The 22,350-nt window shown below is 38.9% G+C and overlaps 1 protein-coding gene across 4 annotated transcripts in view; it reads right to left on the bottom strand.

Annotated features, from left to right (window-relative positions):
* Positions 1-22,350, bottom strand: part of GckIII (Germinal centre kinase III) — a 144,005-nt gene that overhangs the window by 75,438 nt on the left and 46,217 nt on the right. The gene's annotated exons all lie outside the window — the stretch shown is intronic.

Genomic DNA, 22,350 nt, shown 5'->3' on the forward strand with positions numbered 1-22,350 from the left:
ATCAGCTGATATCTTATTCTTCCCGGATACTTTCTACGTTAACCATTCCATCCAGTGGATCTTTATTTAGCACGCAGTTTCTTCTTAGCCAACGTTCCAGCCGATTTCCTTTCCTTTTCTTGATCACTTTCAGCACTCTTGTTCTTTCACCACCTCTTTCCAAAAGTTTTACTGCTTACTTTGTCCATTTCAAACGGTCCGTCCTTCTCTATAGCCATATTTCTAAGCTACTAGTAGCTTTTCCTTAATTCTTCGTAGCGTTTTCGTTTCTGCGACATTCAACGCTACACTCCACATAAAATATTTCATTAGTCTCTCTCGTTTGTTCAAATGTCCAATTAATCTTGATTTTTTTTTCTTATGCTACCTTATTTTCATGCACTCCATCAATGCTAGTGTTTTTGTAAATATATGTTTTATGGACTAATGCAAATAACTAATATTATTATATCATTAGTATCTGATTGTGATTTCAGATTTTCGAAATGAAAACATGGAAAAGGGAAATGTCTTGCCAAGAATTCGAGGCTAGGATCCCTCGCATCAGAACATGCTACAGTAACCACTATGTCACTGAGGCTGGCTCTATTCTGTAACACGTTCGAATACACTAGAATACGTTGAAAAACCAAAAACATCCCCCGAGATTTCAAGTTCTTCCAGATCATTCTTGTGATGATTTAAAATAGTAATAAGTGTTGGGTGTTTTAAGTGTTAAACTACACTTTTTATTCAAGCAAAAGAATCCGAGTTTATCCAACATTGTTCAAAACAATAAACGATAAACTATAAAATCATTCGTATAGAAAAAATGAAAGGCTGGTTTTAAAAAAATCTGAAATTAATTTTCATTCCAAAATCCTGGCATGCACAAAAAAACAAAAAAAAAAAAAAAAAAAACAATCGATTTTTCCAGCGGTTAATTTTCCGGATTTTTCCTGGATTCCCAGATCAGTGGGACTTGCGAGTTAATCTAGACAACGCGAACAGATAAAGCACTGATAACGAAAGGAAATATTCTGGGATTTAATACCCACTGTTCTTAGAGCCTCGATATACCATACCTTGGAGCTCGGCTGAAGATTCTCAAGTACATGGCAGTTTCGTCGTAGTCGAAGCTGTCCCGAGATGAAACGTATTGCAAATCATATGCACGATTCAAGATTTCAACTGTGAGGCTAAAATAGCTTGGATTATTATTATTATATTGAAAATAGGGTAGCTGCTCAAACTGCACGACGAGAAGGTACAGTCACCGGCTATAAAAATATAACACCTAGATCCTGAAATACTCGCTTTCCTGCAAGGCGTTATGTGTGTTGCGTACCTCTACGGCGTTAAGTGGATTTTAATAGCAAATTTTCAATGGCAACTTCTACCACCGCCGTAGATTTAGGCAACACACACAACGTCTTGCAGGGAAACGAGTATTTCAGGATCTAATTAAGTGTACCATTTTTATTGCCGGTGCGGGCCTCCCCCATGGCGCAGTGGTAGCGTCATTGCCTTGTAATCAAGGGGTCCCGGGTTCGATACCCGGTGGAGGCACAAGTGGTTCGGATTCCACTTTAAACTGTAGGTCCAGTCCCGATTAGCCTTACTGCGCATAAAGTGGACTTAAAACACCAAATCAAATCAATTTATTGCCGGTGACTTGAAATAAAGGTGGTGGCGAGAAAGGAGAAATAAATCAAAGGCAACACGCAAAAATATCATGACACATTCTCCAAAATACAGGGTGTGTAAAAAGTCACGCAACCGATACTTTGAACGTACGTAACTTTTTTACAAAAAGCGATAGAGACATGAAACGTACACTGGATATTAACTTTGTCTATGTAGATATGCTTTGAACATTAAACAAGAAAACCATGCTGTACATGAACATTCTGTCTGTGGAAAACGTTACTAACGTGTAAAAGGTTTTTTGTACAAAGTAAACAGAAACAGTAAGAAAAGACAGCTGTCAAGTCACATGCAATAATTTTCGTTGTGGGTAATTGGTCTGTGTGGATATTTATCGAACTAATATTAAAAAAAACTATAATTTTTACGCATTTTATGCATTACAGACGATTTATGGGATTAGTTATGGCATATTAGTAAAAAGTGGGTTTTGTTTTAAAAAATAAGAGGTGTACTGGCAACACTGGTCGTGGCAGAGGGCAGTACCAGTTATGCCCGACATCTGGCTATGTTATTCAATCAGTGCCCCGATGAAAAAAAATAACCGAAAATTATCGTACACAAAACTAACCTACCTATCTATCTTCTTTGTACGGTAAATTTCAACTCTCTTTTTTCTTCTTCTATTCTTTCTCTATTCATTGAAAATGACATCTCCGCACAAGTCAGCATTTCACTAACGACGCGAATAATCCGTCTTGAAAATAAACCCAACGTGGGCCACTGCTGACGAAAAGCTTAGATTTAGTTTCACGATTAAGCACATAATGTGCCACGCGGAACATACACACACGCCAGACCGTAACATGACGCTGTGAGCAACAATTAACTAAATTAAGTGGGTATCATGTCACTTCCTACATTGCTATAAGATGAAGGATTGTAGAATAAAGTTCCGAAACCCTTCATCCAAACGAAGGTCCTACTTATCATAGTTAGTACACAGAATTATCCTGTTTTCTTAATACGTGTTGATTTAAAAAAAACAAAAAAAAAAAACATGTGTTTTAATAGTTACGTTAGATGCGAGTGTGGATATAACATTTCGAAAGTGAAGATTGATAATTTTATATCGACAAAAATTACTGTTTGAACAGGATTTACATAACGTTTCCTGTGTTGCACTTAAATAGAGTTGTGTATGTTCAGAAATTTACGGAAAAGTATGATGATAATTAGAGCTACGAATTTCATGACGGCAACCTTTTGTGAAGGGTGGTATGTTTATGAAATGAAGAAAAATTATTGTGAAAAACTGATTAAATTAGGCGCTTTTTCAAGGTTTAAGAACCCTCTTTTACACTTAGGCATATCCGAAGTGCCCCTATTGTGTCAGTTCATCAGCTAAAGTAGAACGATTTTCCATTTACATTTACATTTGAAAATTTTCGTAAAGTAGTCGCTGAACATTGCAATTCCGGGCCCATAAAGTGAAATGACAAGGAGTACGTAACAATGGTACATCGCAGTTTCAAATTTAATACTTTTTGCTTCACTTAAGTTTTAAAAAAATATTACATAAATATTTCACTCCGAAAAAAAAATGTTAGGGTATGTTTTTAAGCGACTTTAGGTCATACAAATTCTAGCAATATTGATAACGGAGGTGGTGAATGGGGGAGGGAGAGAGAGAGAGAGAGAGAGAGAGAGAGAGAGAGAGAGAGAGAGAGAGAGAGAGAAGAGAGAGAGAGAGAGAGATGATGGATTCATCAACTTTAATTTCCCCAGCACATATTTATTATCTGCAGTCAGCAAGCTTCGAAATGACACCTGTCAAGATTCCAAAGGCGTTAGCACTCTTCATGCAGGTGCCTTCGATAAACCGTGCATTACATTCCCTCGAATCCATCTGACGTGTTCCATTTTTCCTCCCATACATATTTTCCTAATTGGGTGCAATACTCTGTCAAATGTGAAAGAATGTTCGTAATTGAAAAAGTCTCTCCAACTCCCACCGACATAATGGGAACATTCTATAGTAGGGGACGGTAATGGACCTTACAATGGGGAAGGAGGAAGATTAGCTCTTGTTGTTTCGTAAAAACACAAATTGTTTCCGGTTCTCAACAGATTTGGATATCAATAGTGTTCGAAGTAACGGGGGAAGCATGGATCCCCTGGATTTTCTTTCCGACCGGCGACATTACTAAAAGAGATATTCATCATCAGTTTTCAGTACTAGAAATTAACTTCAAGGTGGGAAATTTGAATTTAAAATTTTGGGTGCGTCAGCACTAAGGCTATTTTGCACCCGTCACATTATACGGGGTCCAGCCCCTTATCATTACAAATAACAACTCTATCGTTGCAGAACTAAAATCATAAAATATTAAAATGTTCTGACTTTCGTTAAAAGCTGAGGCTGTAAAGGGACACTCAGCACACATAAGGACAAAAGAACAGGACAATACAAAGTTAGTCTTCAGTCCAGGGTGTACTAACGTGGAAGTGAGGCTGACATTTGGGTCTACTATGCGGAAGGTCACCCCTTACACCCCTAGGTGGGAAATTGATAACGGTACTAGAAGCATATAATTTTTTGTGAAAATAATGGGAAAATATTTTAAGTGGAATTGTGAAGTTGCACTTAAACAAAGCTGCACTTCTTAATAAAAATGGTTTGTGACTAAATACATATATGTGTGTGTTGTGAGCGTAATGACACATTTTGAGCTCTACTAGGCAGGTCATTACATAAAAACAAATCTCGCATACGGGAAACGAAATTTCTGAAGCCACTTTCTGCACACACTTTCTTTTATCACTTGGAGTACTGTACTTGGTTCTATTACTTAAACCAACAAAAACTGATGATTAAGAAACATGACTCCAGGATTATTCGGAAACCTGTATGAATGAAACACATGGTAGCTTATGTTTCCCCGCAAAATTTCGTAAAAACTTAAGCTTGTCGCCCGTGCGGCTCTCCGAACCGCCGTGTGAAACATTCCACGCATTTTTCGTAGATGGCCTGCCCGAACCGCCGTGTTTTGAGAAATGATAGCATTTGCTTTTTGCTTACCTCTACAAGGAATGCCGGAACTACGCGAAAGCAGCCGGAATAACACGATTTTATCAATTCTATTAAATTACCATGCATGTTTATGGGATTAGCATGAAGATGCAGAAAATAGAAATGTTAATGTAAGTGTCGTGAACAGTTAATCCTTTCTGCAACACTGAGAATTGCATTTAAGAGTATCAAAGATACAATTAAAGTTATATATAACATCACATTAAATCAAGACCCGCAATAATATCGCGTATACTAATATTTAGCATTACCAATATCACAGAATAGAAACAGATAATAGGATTATTAAGCTAAATTGTGTAATATACGCTATTATTTTATTATTACGATTAAAATATCTTGCTGAGTAGCGATGAAATATATCTACTACGACATATCGTGATATAACTGGTTTCTGACATTGGATTTTGGAGCTTCACATGCTTTTTGGATATCATGGGTTTGTTTCATTGGATTTATTTTTACTTTGCTCTTCTTCCACTTTTGGCTAATTGCGATGAGAATGAAGGGAATAAGATGGAATTGCTGGAGAGACGATCACAAAGACAAATGGACAGTCTCACAGGGGATTATACTGGCTTAAAGTCCAGACGCCAGAGCCTTGTTATTCTGCAAGAATGCAGTCCAAGGTGTGTTACGTGGGAGAGAGGTTGACATTTCGTGTCTTTAAATTGGATCACCCCTTACATTAATTCATATCATGGGCCCCATTAAAACCGGTACGAAATAAGAAAAATATTTAAAAATAATACATTTTTATCCGGTAAGGATGTGTTCCGAAATGACCTTACAAACTTCCAGTTCCAGTGTATATTATATCGCTATTGGCTAAAGCTGTACGGTATTACGGTATCGAATCGATATTTCTAAAATAACGCGAGTGCGATATCGTGAAATTATCGCCCTCGATATATCGAAGTCTATAATATCGGCATCCTTTGCGCTGGCCCCTATGGCAAAGACAAAGACATTTTCTTTCCTTGCATGGAAACGTTCTCCGCAGGGCGCAGCATAACAAACAGGAAATAATAAACCGCAGTGCATCGGCTGGGGATATGTTGGCAATCCTGCCGCCAGTGGAGGGTAACGGCGTGCAACATGGCGGAAGAGAGGAGGGGACCGTAATGGCAGACAGATAGGCAGAACGGCTGGTCAACTTGGTCCAAAAGAGAAGGGGAGGTAGAGGACTGTTAGGTAACTGTACGACATCGCAACTTAAAATTACACTTGACCGGTTGGTTAACGAAAAGTACACACGCCCTAGAAGAAGCACTTCTGATTTTTAAAAAGGGAAACTTAGCAGATCCTTACAAAAACAATTCAAGGTGACGCCCTCTTCCTCTTTATAATTGACCTGTTGATTCGAAAGTCGATCAAATCTGCACACAAAGACACACGCGTTTACCTTGAATAAATATGCTCCGATTCAAGGCAAACATGAAACAAGGAGCGGCAATCATTCGTACGCAACGCACACGCGTCTGACGATGCGATTGTCGTAAACGGCATGATTCATTTTGTCGTATTGTTCCGGGCACTTAATTATTTCCTCTAATAAGCCGTGAAGGAAAGAACATCGTGGCAAAGTCCGTGTTGCCGACACAGCTGGGCGGCCGAAAGTTAAGTATACAGGGCCGCGGAGCTCACAGAGTAACATATCTCGATCGTTGAGTGGACACACTTTATACAAATAAATTAATTAACAAGTGCACTGGCGTAGCCAGGCATGAGCTAACCGGGCCGGGGGACCTCCCGTGATTTTGTCAAATTACTCCGCTCTAGGATACGATTTTCACATAAGCAAAATGACATTTTCCATAAAAGCTACTGAATGAAAAAAATACATTACCCTTTCCTTCAGTTACATTTTATGTAATACCAGGAAATATGATTGAAACACGTGCAAATTACAAACAATCATTTGAAACACGTGCAAATTACAAACAATCATTTATTTATTTAGTTTATTTTACTTCGCGTTTTGTGCCTCTTGGCTAATTTGCGAAGATGGGGATAAGTGATGAAATTGATGAATGGACATTCACAAACAACCAAGCCCGAGCGGGATTCGAACCCGGGACACTTGCCGTCGCAGCGCGATGTGATAACCACTCGGCCACAGGGTCCGGCTACAAACAATCATGACAACACCGAAAAACGTTAACATTATCCGAAATTGTTTATAAGTGCATACAATGATATGCTAAACATCTTCCTCGTGTATACGAAGCAATAACAACATATTGTACATGATTTTAGTGTTTCCCATTATTTTCACTAATTTTACGCAAATTATCTGAAAAACACAATGGAAAATATTTACTGCTCTTTCAGTAAAAAAAAACAAAACAGAATTCCATGGGCAGAATAATCACAATTAATAATTAATATCCATATTGAGAAGTAGGTTGGAGGATGTTATTTCAGTACTATTTCCTCACAAAACTTTTCAACGCACGTTTTGTTCCTCAAAGCCCCCCCCCCCCCCCCCGCCGAAAAGAAATCCTGGATATGTCCCTGAACAAGTTTTATATACTTATTTCTCGGCGATACTTGGGCTTCTCGCGCATTTAATAACATAAGATTCTCCTCACTTAATCTGACGAGGTAGGCAAAAGGTTTTGTCGAGTTATGCGTCATGAATGTTTTCTCACTTTGCAGTTTGAGAGAACCTTATAATCGCTTACTAGGTTAGATCAAGTACATTACAAATATAGTAATAAACGTGTTTAGAAATGTAATTCTGATGGATAATGAAGATGCTCGCATTTTAATTTCAAAGTTTTAGGATTTTTCATCTGAGCGAGTTCTCCTTCAAGCTTCTTCCTTCTTTCCATTTATGTACTTTGTTGTTATATTAAAGTAACAGGTCCCTATAGTACTGTCTCCCTCTGGGTGTAGGTGTATGCATCTACCCCCTCTCATATGTATGTGTGCATATTCCTCGATCTCTGCCAAAGTGAAGATGATGTGATAAGCACCAGGCTCCAAACGCCAACACCTCTAAAGGGTTGCCCTCAGGTACCCACTGATGAGAGACAAACGGCTTAAATTTCCTACCCTGAGATATCGCCCATCTCGAAAATCGAACCTGGGTCTCATGATGCTCTATACCGACCGACACAACATCCACATACAAATTCAAATCTATCTACACACACACACAAATTTTTCTCCCCATCATTTTCGCCCGATTTCACACAAATTATTTTGAGCATGACATTCTTATTGAATAGTACCTTTATGGTGTACATATTATTATAAATATGAAGAATATATTTGTTGCATTAGGTAATGACAGCCGATTTACACAATGGTAATACCCAGGACAGCATTCTGCAGACTAACGAGGCTCTGACATCTAGACTCGGCCAGTATAATCTTCTGTGGGACCCCGTATCATCATACATGTAGCTCGTCGCGATTAGTCACAAGTGGCGGAAAGATGACGAGAAATAAACTAAATCGTTCAATCAACACAGTGGCGCTGTATTATGTACACTATTGTGCTACCACGATCTCTGTAGCCTTGGAATTCCTTCAACCACGATGAATACCTTGCTGATATTAGGGTAAATGCTCTTGTCTCCTTCGTTGACATACGATTGCTGATTCAATTGTTTTCCTTTTTTACGCTACCCCGACACACGTCTATGCTGTCTGAATGTCTCCAAGTAATAAGCCTTATAAGCAGGAATTTAATCTATGGCACGGATACACCTTTATTTCCTAATAATAACAATCAAGGTCCGGATGCATAAGCAAATGCATGTGTGTCATACATATATGTAAACTTCTTGCATACTTTAGAGCCACGTAATTTATGTCTGTGCGTTGGGCGTCTTGTCTTCTTTATATAAGAACTTACTATTTCCTTCCGCCACTGCTGTTTATTCTCTACTTTCTTTTACAAAACACGAAGATAGAGACTTCATTCGTCGTCCTCGCGGGAACACTCACAAATACTATTTTTGGAATGCAATCTACAGATGATCATGAACTTGACTTGTAAGATGCAGTTGCCTATTGTCCAATGATATCTTGCGAAGTAGAGCGTTTTTTCTGAGTAAAAATATTCTTGCCGCAAACAGTAGTAGATTCAAGGTTGAAAATTTGAGTTATGCTGTAATCAAGTGCAATCATGATCTGTAAGGAATGTAATTTTTATTTCATTTATAAAACGACAGGGTAAAGTAAACAAGTGTGTGTGTGTTAAATCGTATCAGCTGAAAACAGGACAAAGACATGTTTGCATGTATGGTTCTTGCTGTAACTGAAACCACTTAGAAAGGTAAGATGTTTTTCTAAAGCGCACTTTTTGCTGCATTTCAAGGTATTTTAAGTGCATAATTATCTGGGCTCTTATAAACTTTGCAGTAACGTTTCCGCACGATGCAGTGCACATTATTAATTCTAGATTTTGCAACACAAGAAGGGACCAATAGCTCCTGCCCCATCCTAATCGAGTCTTCTTCAGCAAGGTTGGTACATTCAACGGCTTCAAGGTCAGAGCTGCAGATATGTTGATGGATCTATGCTACTTTGCTGAGCGATCCACGATTTCGCTAGCTGAGCGTGTTGGAGGATACACCCCTATCCCTTATTATTTCCCCCTCCAGGTGTACAGTATTTCCAAAATCGGCGAAAATTTAAAAAAAAGATAGAAAGCAAACGTTGGCTCTAGGCCCCTGGTTCTTCTGTCTAGAATTCCGCTCATTGAGGTAGGAAGTTGGCCGGAGCAACTAAATGACTAGGTTCAAAGCTGGAACCGCCGTGCATGTATACTGTCTTTTCGTGTCCTAGCACATTGTCTCCTTTTCATAATGGAAGAGAGTTTTCAATTCACACACGACTCGCCACCGAGCTTTCTTTCTTTTCTTCACTGAATGCCTGAGGTAGCCATCTTGAACAACCCAACTTTATAAAATGCCGTTCTTCACTCGATCTATCGCGTAATGATCCGAGGGACATTCTTCTTCCACGAGACAAAGCACTTTCATGCGCAGGTGCTTGCTGCAAAGGACTATCCTTGTATAGATCTCCATCTATTCTAGTTACATATTCATACGAAATACACTCGAATGCTAAATTCTCTCCCACGTAACTAGTTGTGGAAACTGTAGTCTTGGAGGCTGATTAAGAAAGATTGGTGCTCCCGCCTTTCGTGCGAGAGGTCCCGGCTTCGATTCCAGGTGGGACGGGGGAGCCCCCAAAATTTCGGTGTTGACCCAACATCATGAGGGTATAATCGGGGAGCTACTTGAAAACGAAGAAATAGCGGGCTCCAGTCTCGAAAGCCTGAAAACAGGAGGGATAGAACCCGATGCGCTGCCCACGCTTCATCCGATGAAAAAGCTGCTTGGTAGGCTCTCGTTCTCGAGAGGGCTGCTGCGTTTGCCGTAAACACCTGTCAGTGTTTTGTTTCTGCGAACAGTTTCGCAGGGTTTAAGTATAAAAGCTCCTGAACACTGACGATTATTCCACGTGGCCATTAATGACGAAGTTGGCCATTCTGAAGGAGTTACTGAGCTATTGGCCATGGTTCTGCGATGTAATTCTTTTAAAAAAATTGGATAACAAATGGAATAACTCAAAACACTGATAAGTGGTTTCATTTTTCCTTTTTGGTTTCCACTATTTATAACCGTTCGAAATGTGTCAGTCGACTGGGTGCCACCATGTATAAATCCAATATATACTTAGAAGCAGTAACTTGGAAGGAGATTTTTGTGTGGAAAACGAACTCCTTCATCGGGAAGTTCTATCGGATAATAAACCAGGTGAGGAGATTCCAGAAGATTAAATCACCCGACTGATTTCACGATATAATTTCTTCTGTTTACGGCATCAGTAAAGCTTCAAATCCTATTTAAGATGCAGATAATTTGCACGTTCATTGTTTCGTCCGTTAGCCATTTTCATGTAAATGACTAAGAAGAAGGCAGCTGTATAGAATTGGAATACATACCTAATAATAAAATCAGATACGAGAGTCGATCTTCAAGTGTTGGATTTGTTGCTGTCCTATGAAGCCCTTAATTTCAGTGTTCATTCACAGCTTCAGCTTTTCTTTTTGAATTATTACTAATTGTTTAGTTTTTCCCTGTACTTTTAATTGTAAATTTTCTTTATGGGTGGTTTTCTTATTACTTTGGTACCGTATATCGACACTTTCAGTATGCTTGATTGATTGATTTCCTTTATTTTACTTCGCTTTTTGTGCCACTTTTGCCTAATTTGCGAAGATGGGGAAACGCGGGAAGCTTGTACGTACACTGTTGGAAGAAAACTACTGATATTACGGAACCACAAAAAAAGTGCTAGAAATTTGTGGTCTCAATACAAGACTAGTTTTTTCTTTTTTTAATTTTTTTTCTTTCAAGTCACCGCTTTTAGCGAGTAGACACCGGCTTCGTTCGACGTACAGAGAGGTTCCCAAATCCACAATTTTTCTAACAACGAAACAATATGGTATTGTTCCTTTTTATGACCACCAAAAGAGGAAAATTTAACAGCGTTTGTGGCAAAGTGGTTTACCAACTGCTAGGGGTGTTGTAAAAACTGAAAATGTTATCAATTTGATTTTTTATAATCTTAAACCACTGCGAGAATGGAACACAATACTTATACTTCACACATTGGTGTCTTTCTTTTTTAATCGAGGTATAATTTTGCGATTCACAGAGATAAACGTTTGTTTGGAATGATCAAAGAAGAGTTTCTGGCAACTAAACATTTGTTTAAATTGGCGACAAATTATTGTTCTCCAGAACCAAATGTTCCCAGCAGTACATCACATTTGCATACAGTTAATAAATAATTTTGTAAAAACTGCCAAATTTCTTGTTTATGCTTATCAAAAAGCCTTAACCAAATATGCTTCGTTAATTTAAATATATCAGCTTTTACTGTGTGAACTTTCAGGAAATTTTAAACTTTAATTTCAAGTGGTACCTCTGTCAAGTTCCAGTTTCCTGATATTCCTTTTAGCAGAAAAGCCGGGGGAAATAAGGTAAAAACTACGGCTGAGCCGATACCATTTTGAACAGATACCGGTACAGATGCCGATACTTGAAAATTGTAATAATCAAAATGTTGATTATTATTAGTGCTTAAGTATTCCGCTCTATCGTATGCATCAATGTACTAACACGTTTTGGTTTAAAATAGTCAAGAATTACACCAGAATATTCAATTACATTTAATATTATCAAAAACTTCAGTGTCTTCGCACAAAATTGGCGCAAAGTAAAAAAGAAACTTTGAATTTTACTTAATTTTCAGGATAATTCGACTCGGCAAGTGTCGTGCAGCATATTTGCGGAGCTCGTGAAAGACCAAAATGTCGGAAAAGTATCGGTCGGTATCGGTTAACGAGTTCCAACCGATACTTTCCGATGCCGATACGTCGGCATCGGTTCAGCTCTAGTAAAAACCCAAGGGAATTGAATACACGATTGAAGGTTTTCAGGGTAGGATGTAAGTTAATAAGTTCCTAACAACAGCGATTTTCTCCTTACAGTGTATGATAATGTACAATCTGCCGCGTGACCCAGTTCGAGAGTGCGGTGCGATGCAATTCGCGGACGGAGAAAAGAAGTTCGCATGAGGTAGGAGATGCAGCCAAGCTTGGAAATATTTCTAAAGGATGGAGGAAAGGAACGAAGTTCCACACTGAAAAGTTGCAGGCGGTACCCGGTGTTACCGCAAACAATTTCTCCCGGCAAGCGATCATCGCGGAACAATTTCCTCGAAAATATTCCCTCCAGCGCAACGCTCGCATCAACGACGCATACTTCGCAAACGAGGCGTAGAAAAGGAACGTGGATTGGCAGAACCATTTCCGTACTGCCCTGCCGCTGATTGTAATCTTTCCCTCATTGACTGCCTTATCAACAGATGGAAAACAACAGAATAGAATAAACTCTGGGGCGCCTTCTGCGGACCAAAGCACAGCACAAAACCCAACGTAAATTTTATGTAGACAAGGCACAGAACTTAGCCCAACCAAACATTTCTGTGGCCAAGGTAGAAAACTTAACCCAAGCTATTTTTTCTGTGCAAAGGCACAACCTTTCTATTGCCTAGGCACAGGACGTAACCTAAGCTTTCTACTGTCTTGGCCAAGAACATAACCTAATTTTTCTGCGGCCAGGTACAAAACATAATCTAGCTTTCATGTGGCAAAGGCACAAAACGTAACCTTTCTATGACAGCAGAGAACCTACCATCACCTAATTTTTCCTATGGTGAAGGCACAGAATCTAATCTAACCTAACCAAAATTTTCTGTGGCAAAGGCAGAGAACGTAAGTTAATTTTTCTGTGTGCGAGCCTTATCACTGGCCGCTGTTTTTATGAGTTTAGACACTAGAGTCAGCTGCTATCGCTTTCAAGTACTGTAGTGGAATCTTTTTCATTCGAATTCTAAAGGGACACGAAAAACGTTCGAATTATTCAAAATATCACGTCATTAAAGATGGTTTCAAGGGGAATAAAATTGTGTTCGAATTACCTAGTAATTCGAATTAAAGAGACTCCAATGTACTTCCCACATTGTCTTCACGATGTTGCGTGAACGTTGAGATTCTGAAGCTTTTACAGGCGATCGAACCCGGGATCGCTCGTAACAAAGACGGTATCGAAAATCTTTCGCTCCGCAGTACTGACCAGTGCTGAGCAAGCTATTTGGGAAGTATTATTTGTATAGACTCTCCAAAATGTCTGCAGTCCTGTCGCAACTGACCAAAAGTGGAAGAAACGCGACATGAAAAAAATACAATGTCTGTAGTTCTGATCTTGAAGCAGTGGCACAAATGGGAGGGGGGGACACAATGGGTTTAAGATAGAGAAAAAGGCTACTGAAATACATGGATTTCCCTTGCCATCAAATTTAGAGGTGGCTCATGAGGAAGCGTTACAGTAAAATTCATTATTATTATTACTGAAAATAATGACAATCGGTTTCTAGATTTATTGCAACTTACTGGAGTACTATTTCTAGTGATACAAGTACTATAACTAGCAACCCTGTGTTAATAGCGGAGGCAAGACTATTCCACCAGGATACACGTCACGATTGAAATGGGATTCCTACAGTCCGCATATTTTCCGATGATACAGATAGATATCTTGGTGAAATATGTTGTTACTTCGTAACTTTTCTGCCTCCATGGGCTAATTGCAATGACAATGAATGATAATTAGATGAAATAACAAACCCAACAGAACGCACTCTTTCTGGAGGTCGCCGTTCAAATCCCGTAGTCTGCCATTCTGATTGAACTCTTCCCCTGTCACCCCAGGTTAAATTCTGGGAATGTATATTTAACAATCTCGTCTAAATCGCTGCAGTTAATGCAAAACTAACCATGGACGCCCATGTCCAGACAAATACCTGGATTTTCAGACAATAGAACAGGATAACTGTCCCCCACAGACAAAATACGGTAATCACTGTACCAGGAAAGCAGACACGTCTTTTCTTGTATTTTTATCTATTTCAATTCGTTTATCTTCCTGTAGGTTAATTTCGATGAGGATGATGAGAGATGAAATAAATAAAGAACGAACACAGTGGAACATTGCCCATGGATTGATTGATTGACATTCAATTAATTAAAAGAAATGTCCCGATTAAAAATCTCGCGGAGATAAACTCCTTGTAAACAAGAAAGACTGGTAACATCATCGCCTTGAAATAAAGGGGTCCCGGGTTCGATACCTGGTGCAGGCATATAGTGGTTCGCATCCCACTTTAAAATATAGCGCCAGTCCCAATTAGCCCGTGTCTGTGCATAAACAGCGGACTTAAAACAAAAACGCAAAGGGAAAAAAATATATTTAAGATATTGATGTATCTGAACACTCCATTACAAATATTAATTTTTCAACGAAATCGGTTATGGTCAAGGGGGCACACATATGGCTGGCCTGCCTGATTCAGAATAGAATGTCCAAGGTTTTCCTGGATTTCCAGGTCAGTGCGAACCCTGTAATATGAATAACTTGTGCACATTTCTGAGACAGCGGTAATTGTGAAATACGGAAACAAGCTGTAAACAGTAGCTGTGAAATCTGAAAGGAAATTCGCGGAAGTAGCTATAATAAACAGTTTCCAAGTACAAAAATGTTAACAGCAACAGGATTTCTCCACTAAGACTGGCCGAAGAGTGTAAAATCGAATGGAGAACCTTTGCTCATGAAGCTTGCATTCCGCAAAAATAAGAGCATTGGAAAAAAGAAAATTAATACGACTATTAAAACACACTTCTCGCTCTGCCCTCAGATGCAATAGCAGTGAAGGGATGGAAAATGAAACGGAACACAACGTACATCGCAAAGGTAATTATAGGAAAATGCCGTTCCGAAATCATGCAGAACTTTCCTCTCGCATGTGAACTTTTACTTCTCACGTCTTTACGAACGAACATAAAATCATTTCTGTTATTGCTTTGCTGCCTCAGTAAGTACTGAACGGAGAAAACGAAGAGAAGGAAATGCGAAAGTTAACTGGAGCAAGTTGGAGCACTGTTTACAGCGTGTAATTGCAATACGATCCATGGGCACTAATCAATAACGGTAATATCGATGGTCTCACCATGGTACAGTTTCCTTCACTCCTATCTCTCTCTCTCTCTCTCTCGATACATTTAAGCTAGAACTGAGTACGTCGATTAGCCCATCGAATAGTATATTTATTGATAAGTTTGATTTACACTTGAACAGATATATAGATTAATTGATCGACATATAATTTATGCCGAATATAATAGTGAAAGTGTTTATACAAGTTCCTACTAAACCCCCGGATTACAGCTTAAAATGAGGGAATAAACTGAAATTAATATAGAAATCAAAAGGATAAAAGTTTAGTGTTAACGAAACCTTTGATGGTCTGAATTTATATTTTTTCTGCAAATTTTGCATCTCTCTCTTTCTGTCACCACGTTATAATCTTGATATACTTTCTCCGATAAAGTGATGATTTGCCTAGAAAATTAATGCCTGTAAATTAGGTCTTATTCTCGCATGGTTTGGTGTCTGTATTTTTATTAGACCTATATCCTGACAACTGCTTGCTTGCTATGCTTTTGCCGGTCACGGATTTTTCTATTTTGCTTATATTAGCTCCCATACTAAATTTTAAAGTTTAAATGCTCTTTTATACCATTTGTGATATAATTTCGGATGAAATGATAAATGTCCTTTAAAATAATATAAAAATCCTTGGAAATTATGTAATTTTCAGATCATTAAAGCCAGCAGCCCTAATTATAAACATAAACGTAGAGTATACATGTGAAAATAGATGTTGTACAAAGCAGTCAACAATTAGAAGGTGGAAATATAAAATGTGTATAACGTTAATGTAGAAAATGTTTCGTTTATTTTGCCTATTTTTTATACTCACATTCTCATTGAATTACTTAGGAGTAATATTAACAAAAGAAACTGTTGATAATTGAGGTAAAATACCATATTCTATTCATGAACTATTTGTTTGGTTGAGTTTGTTTTGAAGTCCACCTTATGCACAGAAAGGCTACTCAGAACTGGACTTACAGTTTAGTTTGAAGTGGGATCCGAACCACTATGTGCCTCCACCGGGTATCGAACCCGGGAGCCCTTACTTACAAGGCGACGACGCTACTACAACAACATCGGGGAGGCTATTCATGCACTATTGTCCCTCGTCTAATGTCACAAGATCTAAAGATTAAAATGCACAAAACAAGTATTTTACCTGTAGCTTTATATGAAAGTGAAACATACCTGCTTGCACTAACAGAGGAATTTTGTAAACCCAATCCTTCGAAGCTCCCGTGATATCGTTAGAATAATTCAAACAAGAATGCTGAGATACAGGATCCTTGTTTGGAAACCTGGTGGTAAGAGACCTGTAAGAAAGCCAAGACGGAAAAAGGACAATGGTGAGACTGGGCTGAAGATAATTTGCAAAGATTGGATTCACCTTCCTCGGGATAAGGACAGGTGGAAGGTTTGCGTTGCTGAGGAAAAGAAAAACTGATTTGGAATGCCATATTCAAGTGCCCTTTTAGCCGGATCATAATTACTACTAGTATTCCACAGAGCCCTACTTACCTACATGGTTTTGTAAATAAAACAAGTTATCTCCTGCTGATAACCAGTGACAAATCTTTCGGATGCTAGGAAGCATTGGAAGAAAAATTATCTTCAAGGGAGAAGTGGAGGGGAAAAAAACTATACACAAGAATTTGGCTCAATTTCACTAGCCATGTTGCATTGTTTGAAGAGAAAAACATCGTACAAATTTCTTCTCAATGCCGTTACGTTTTGAATCGGAACCGCATGAATGGAAGTTGTGGGGGGACAGAACAATTGTGTCCCAGGAATCTCACGCACTTCATGTCCCTTTGTCGGAAATTTCTCACGGCGGTAGCCAGACAGAATTTTGTTCTTTCTTTCCTGGCGGCCACGGTGAAAGCTTCCGTCTCTCTTCGCAGTGAAACCCATACGGCTTGAAACTTGAAGGAAAAAATAACGTCACTCTGTTCTGAATCGAAAGTACGCCCTCCTTTCAAACCTCTGTATGCCTGCAATACTATTCATCTTTCACATACTTCTTAAGCCGGCCCCCGTGGCGGAGTGGTTAGCACATCGCGCTACGACGCCAGGGGCCCTGGGTTCGAATCACGGCCTGGGCATGGATGTTTGTGAGTGTCCATTCATCAATTTCATTATGTCATCCATCACTCATAGCCATCTTTGCAAATTAGCCAAATATGGCACAAAGTGAAAGAAAGCAAATCAATCAATCAACCTATTTCTTAAATCATGGAAGTTCGAAAACAAAACAACAGATGCTTTCGATATCCACCAAACAGTCAGCCATCTACAAATTCTAATAACTTGTATCCTCATTGGACACAAACGCCCTCCATCCCAGCTGCACATAAATATGTACGTGCAGCTCAAGATAAGCAAAACCTACACAAACACGCTTACTAAAGTCGACAGTCATTTTTTGTTTTCCCCTCTCGCTTCCCGTTCACTCCTTAGTACAGTCAAATTAGGCCATTTTGGAATCAAACCTGGACCAAAAAAAAAAAAAAAAAAAAAGACAACCTGTTGGGATATGTAGTAAATAGTACTGCAAATATCTTCAATCATACGTTATAATAAATGCGTAATTTTCGCTCAAACTTGAAAACAGATCCCTCAAAACTGAAATATCTGCGGTTTTTAATATATATTTACAATTTAAAATATCGTTGCAGATAAATTCCTGCAATGTACCTCAAGTAGGTACCAGAGAATCCTTGATTACAAGGCGACGACACAACCACTACGCCATCGGGGAGACCACATTAACGTTGTATAAGCAAATGTAATTTTTCAGAATTTGGAATTTTACACCAGTTTTAGGAAGCAAGAATAATACTGGAAAGAAAGAAAAAAGGGATTTACTGGTGCAGGACAATGATCCAGTGGCACAAAAAGCGAAGGGCATTCCAAAGATCGTCCACTCCATACGGAGATCTGGAAGACCGTAAATGAACACATTGCGAAGCATACACGCCACCCTGTAGCACCGTGTCCGCTGCCAACGGCGGATCCTCTCCGCACGTTCCCAAAAGAAGCACGTTCGCTGTCAATGACCTTCCGTCTCAAAGCACGCAGATATGCAGGCCACGAGACGGAGCACACCTCATTCGGAGCCAAGCGGCGTGCGAGACATCCATCCATCGAGCCGAATGCAAAAAAGTCTTCTGGCATTGTGCTGGACGCAACGAGGATGACGGCATCAATCAAATCGATAACTTCTCATTGTGCCACCGTGATTACCATGGGAGCAAAGCAAGTACTTCCTCCGGCGAGCGAATACCAGTGTTGCCACATGATGGAAATTCACCTCGGCTCAGAATGAAATTTTGAGAAGCGAGGAAAAGGCAAATTCTATGAAAAATATAATGTATAATATAGAGACGAGAAAACAACATACAGAAAGTGTCCCTGCAAAAACGTTCACAGCCTATAAGAGGTCACCAAGAAAAACAACTTTTCTTTACGTCGACCTCCTTGGCGGAGTGGTTATCAAGCGCGCTTCGACGCCAGGGTTCCCGGGTTCGAATCCCGGCCTGGGAATGTGGTATTTTTGTGAGTTTCCCTCCATCAGTGTCATATCATTACTCATCTTCATCGTCGCGATTATGACTATATGCAACCAAGCAGCACAGGCTCTCAACTGACACTTTTGTTATTACTAGGATTGTCGACTTGATTGGTTAATCGATTCGATTAAAAGTAACGTGAGGTGAAGGGAACATTACCGCTCTGTGAATCCAGTGTACAGGATTTTCTTTGATTTTTTTATTTTTGTTTGACTACATTTTTGTTATTTAGCGTAATTTTTCTGCCACTTTTGGCTAATCGCGACGATGAGGATAAGTGATAATATGATAAAATTGATGAAGGGACATTCAGAACGAACATCAATACCATTCCCAGGCCGAGATTCGAACCCAGAACCCCTGACGCCGTAGCGTGCTGCGCTAACCAGTCCACCACGGACGTCGGCTCCATGTGTGTACGAGGGTCATTATTTATATTTTGAGCCTAACAATGAAAAAACAGGAATTTGGCATTTGAAAACTGCTTTATTGTTTTTCGAAGTATTCTCCTTTATGGTCAATACACTTTTGCATTCGTTCGAACCATTTGTCAAAGAAGTTTTTCCAATCTTCTTGAGACACCTCCATAATATGGTTTTTGAACGCATCAACGGCGTCTTCCGCCGACGAAAACCGTTGTCCACGCAATTTATTCTTGACATTCGGGAACAAGAAGAAGTCATTGGGTGCCAAATCAGGACTGTATGGCGGATGACCCATCAATTCGATTTTTTGACTGTTCATAAAGTCGGTTGTTAGACGAGATGTGTGACAGCTGGCATTGTCTTGATGAAGAATGATCCGACGGCGTTTGTTTGTTTTCCGTATTTGACCGAAGACCTCTGGCATTTACCTACCTACGTTTCGGGGGCTGAATCTGCCTCCGTCTTCAGGGTAGCGTGTAGTCTGTTAGATCACATAAATGGTTGTCTTGGATGATTATTCTTGGTGGCCTAGGCTCCACCGCGGCATCCTCCAAGGCAACCCTTTATGTGATCTAACAGACTACACGCTAACCTGAATACGGAGGCAGATTCAGCCTCCGAAACGTAGGTAAATCTGTTTTAAAAATAACAGTGGTCCAAAAACTAGAATGAATAAATCACCACCGATTAGCTATAAAGAAGAATTCTTCAATTTTGTAGTAATAAGACATATTTCTGTACAATTTCGTAATTCTCTCGCACATAATCGGTTATTTCATGTTTTCTTCCTTGCTTTAGTACAACGGATAGTTCATATTGTCGATGGCAGGATATGGAAATTACGGAGGAAGAAAGGTGCCGTCTTTTCTTTGACAGAACAATAATACCCCACTTTTTTTATCCCGCCGACAATTGATAGCCATGCAAACATTATTGAGGAAAAATGTTCTGTCTCATTGTTGCACGGGAAGTAAAGAAGTTTCGTTCTCATTTCTTTGCCTTTTTCGCTTTTCACAAAAAATCAGTCAAAAGTAAAATTAACATTCGGTACATTACAGCCCCTACTCTACTCTATCGGGTATGGGAGAAATTCGAGACTACTGTTGTACATATTTTTGACTTTACTGGGAATATTTCTGCATTTTTCTGACATATTTGTAATTTTTCATGACATATTTTCCAATTTATATGACATAATTACATACATATTTTACAGTTTTATAGGACATAAAGTTCCGGGCCCTAGTTATTACTATGATGGAAATGTATGACCTATCGATAAATCATCATGTTAAGTATTGGCTTCATTTTATATCTAAAGAACTCGCAAATTTATTTTACCAAAGTCTCGAACGAAACCGTGTGTGTCATGAGACGATTTTTACTAGTACGCGTTCATTTTTACTCGTTTCGATTTTCAACATGCCAATCTCGGCCTCCAAGGTATCATCCATAAAAAAAATATAAAAAATGGATCGAAATTTGAAGACATCGGTCCCGTATACATTTTCCTCTTTTGATCACGAAATATTTTCCCATTAAAAACACAATAAAATAATTGAACATTTAAATTTGGATTGGGAACACTAAATACCAATAAAATTATTGTAATAACACAACTAGTACAGCTATACCATGAAAACTTTCGATTTTGTATATTTTACGCAAAGTATACAAACATTTTGATCCAATATTATTAATTATGCCCAAGTCTTTTATTCATTCAATCAGTCCTAATATTCTGTAAATTCTTTTAATAAAGAATATGAATGATGCAATTTTACGAGCAGGATTCCATGTCTTGAAGGGAAAAATTGGGCGAAGATGGAAATTTTGCACTTTGCTAGGGAATTTGTGTTCTCAGGATGTGGCAACACTGGCGAATACCTTTTCGTACAGCCGAACGCAAAGATACCTACGGTTGCTAATTTATACAGCGTAACGTGCACGAATTTATTTTCACGCATTATAAACTTGATTAACGACACTCTACTTGTCGTAGAGGAATGAAATTCAGTACTGTGAATAGGAAAAAATCAACAGCAGTGGCGGATAAATGAGCTTTTCTCATATGGCGGGGATTACTGTATTACAAACATATTACATTGCCCATGATTTGAACTAGGACCCCTGCCTTCAAAAGCACGGTGTGCTAACCACTTTGCCAGTGCAGCTAGCAATTACATTTAATACATGGGTTGTATTATATCCTTAAGGTGAAGCCTTACCTCTAGACTGTCTCCGCAAACACCACACAACACACACACATATACATATATATACGTAGTGTATTATGTACGTATGTATGATAAACAACGAATATTCACTTGTAGGTTCAAGTAGGAATTCTAAACAGATGCATTTTTTCTAGATTTGGAATATCATAGCGGTTTTTCGAATGGAGAGAGATTTTCCAAAAATTAACTTTCCTGGGACAACTCAAAAGTCCAGTGTCACCTTAATATAATGAGCAGTTTCAGATGAAAGAATGCATTTAAATATTTGCTGCCATCATGCCATGTGCACAAAGGAATCATTAATGGTGTAATTATAGTGGAATCCAATAGTGGAAATGAAATTTTGCAAAGATCCAAAAGATGCGAATATTCCCGGCTACAATAATGCAACGTCTCACTGCCTCTGTGATATGTGAAAAGCAGCAGACCCTTGTGGCGATTGTAAAGAGAAATAACTATCCTTCCAATTAATTGTAATTACAATACAATATACTCATGCTCAGTACTCTTCAGGTTGCTTCTGATGAAAGTATACTGCACAGCATTTTGCTGCAAGATTCAATATTTTTTGAAACGCTGCGGTGAATTAAGAAAAGAAAAAAAGGTTAAGACATTCCGATTCATTATTTAGACATGTGAAATCTAATTTCGCATGTTGAAAAAGTTCTGTAGCGGAACGTTTACTCTATTTTGTTTCTCCTTGTATATTTATTTTACATCGTAAAAGTACTTGAATAAGGGACCCCTGACACAACCATGTCGTTAGTGCTTTAGGCTTAGTGGTGTAAACTACTGAGGTAAAGGGGGAAAACC

The sequence above is a fragment of the Lepisma saccharinum genome, chromosome 5 (genome assembly GCF_977018435.1).
Source record: "Lepisma saccharinum chromosome 5, izLepSacc3.1, whole genome shotgun sequence".
NCBI classification, from domain to species: domain Eukaryota; kingdom Metazoa; phylum Arthropoda; class Insecta; order Zygentoma; family Lepismatidae; genus Lepisma; species Lepisma saccharinum.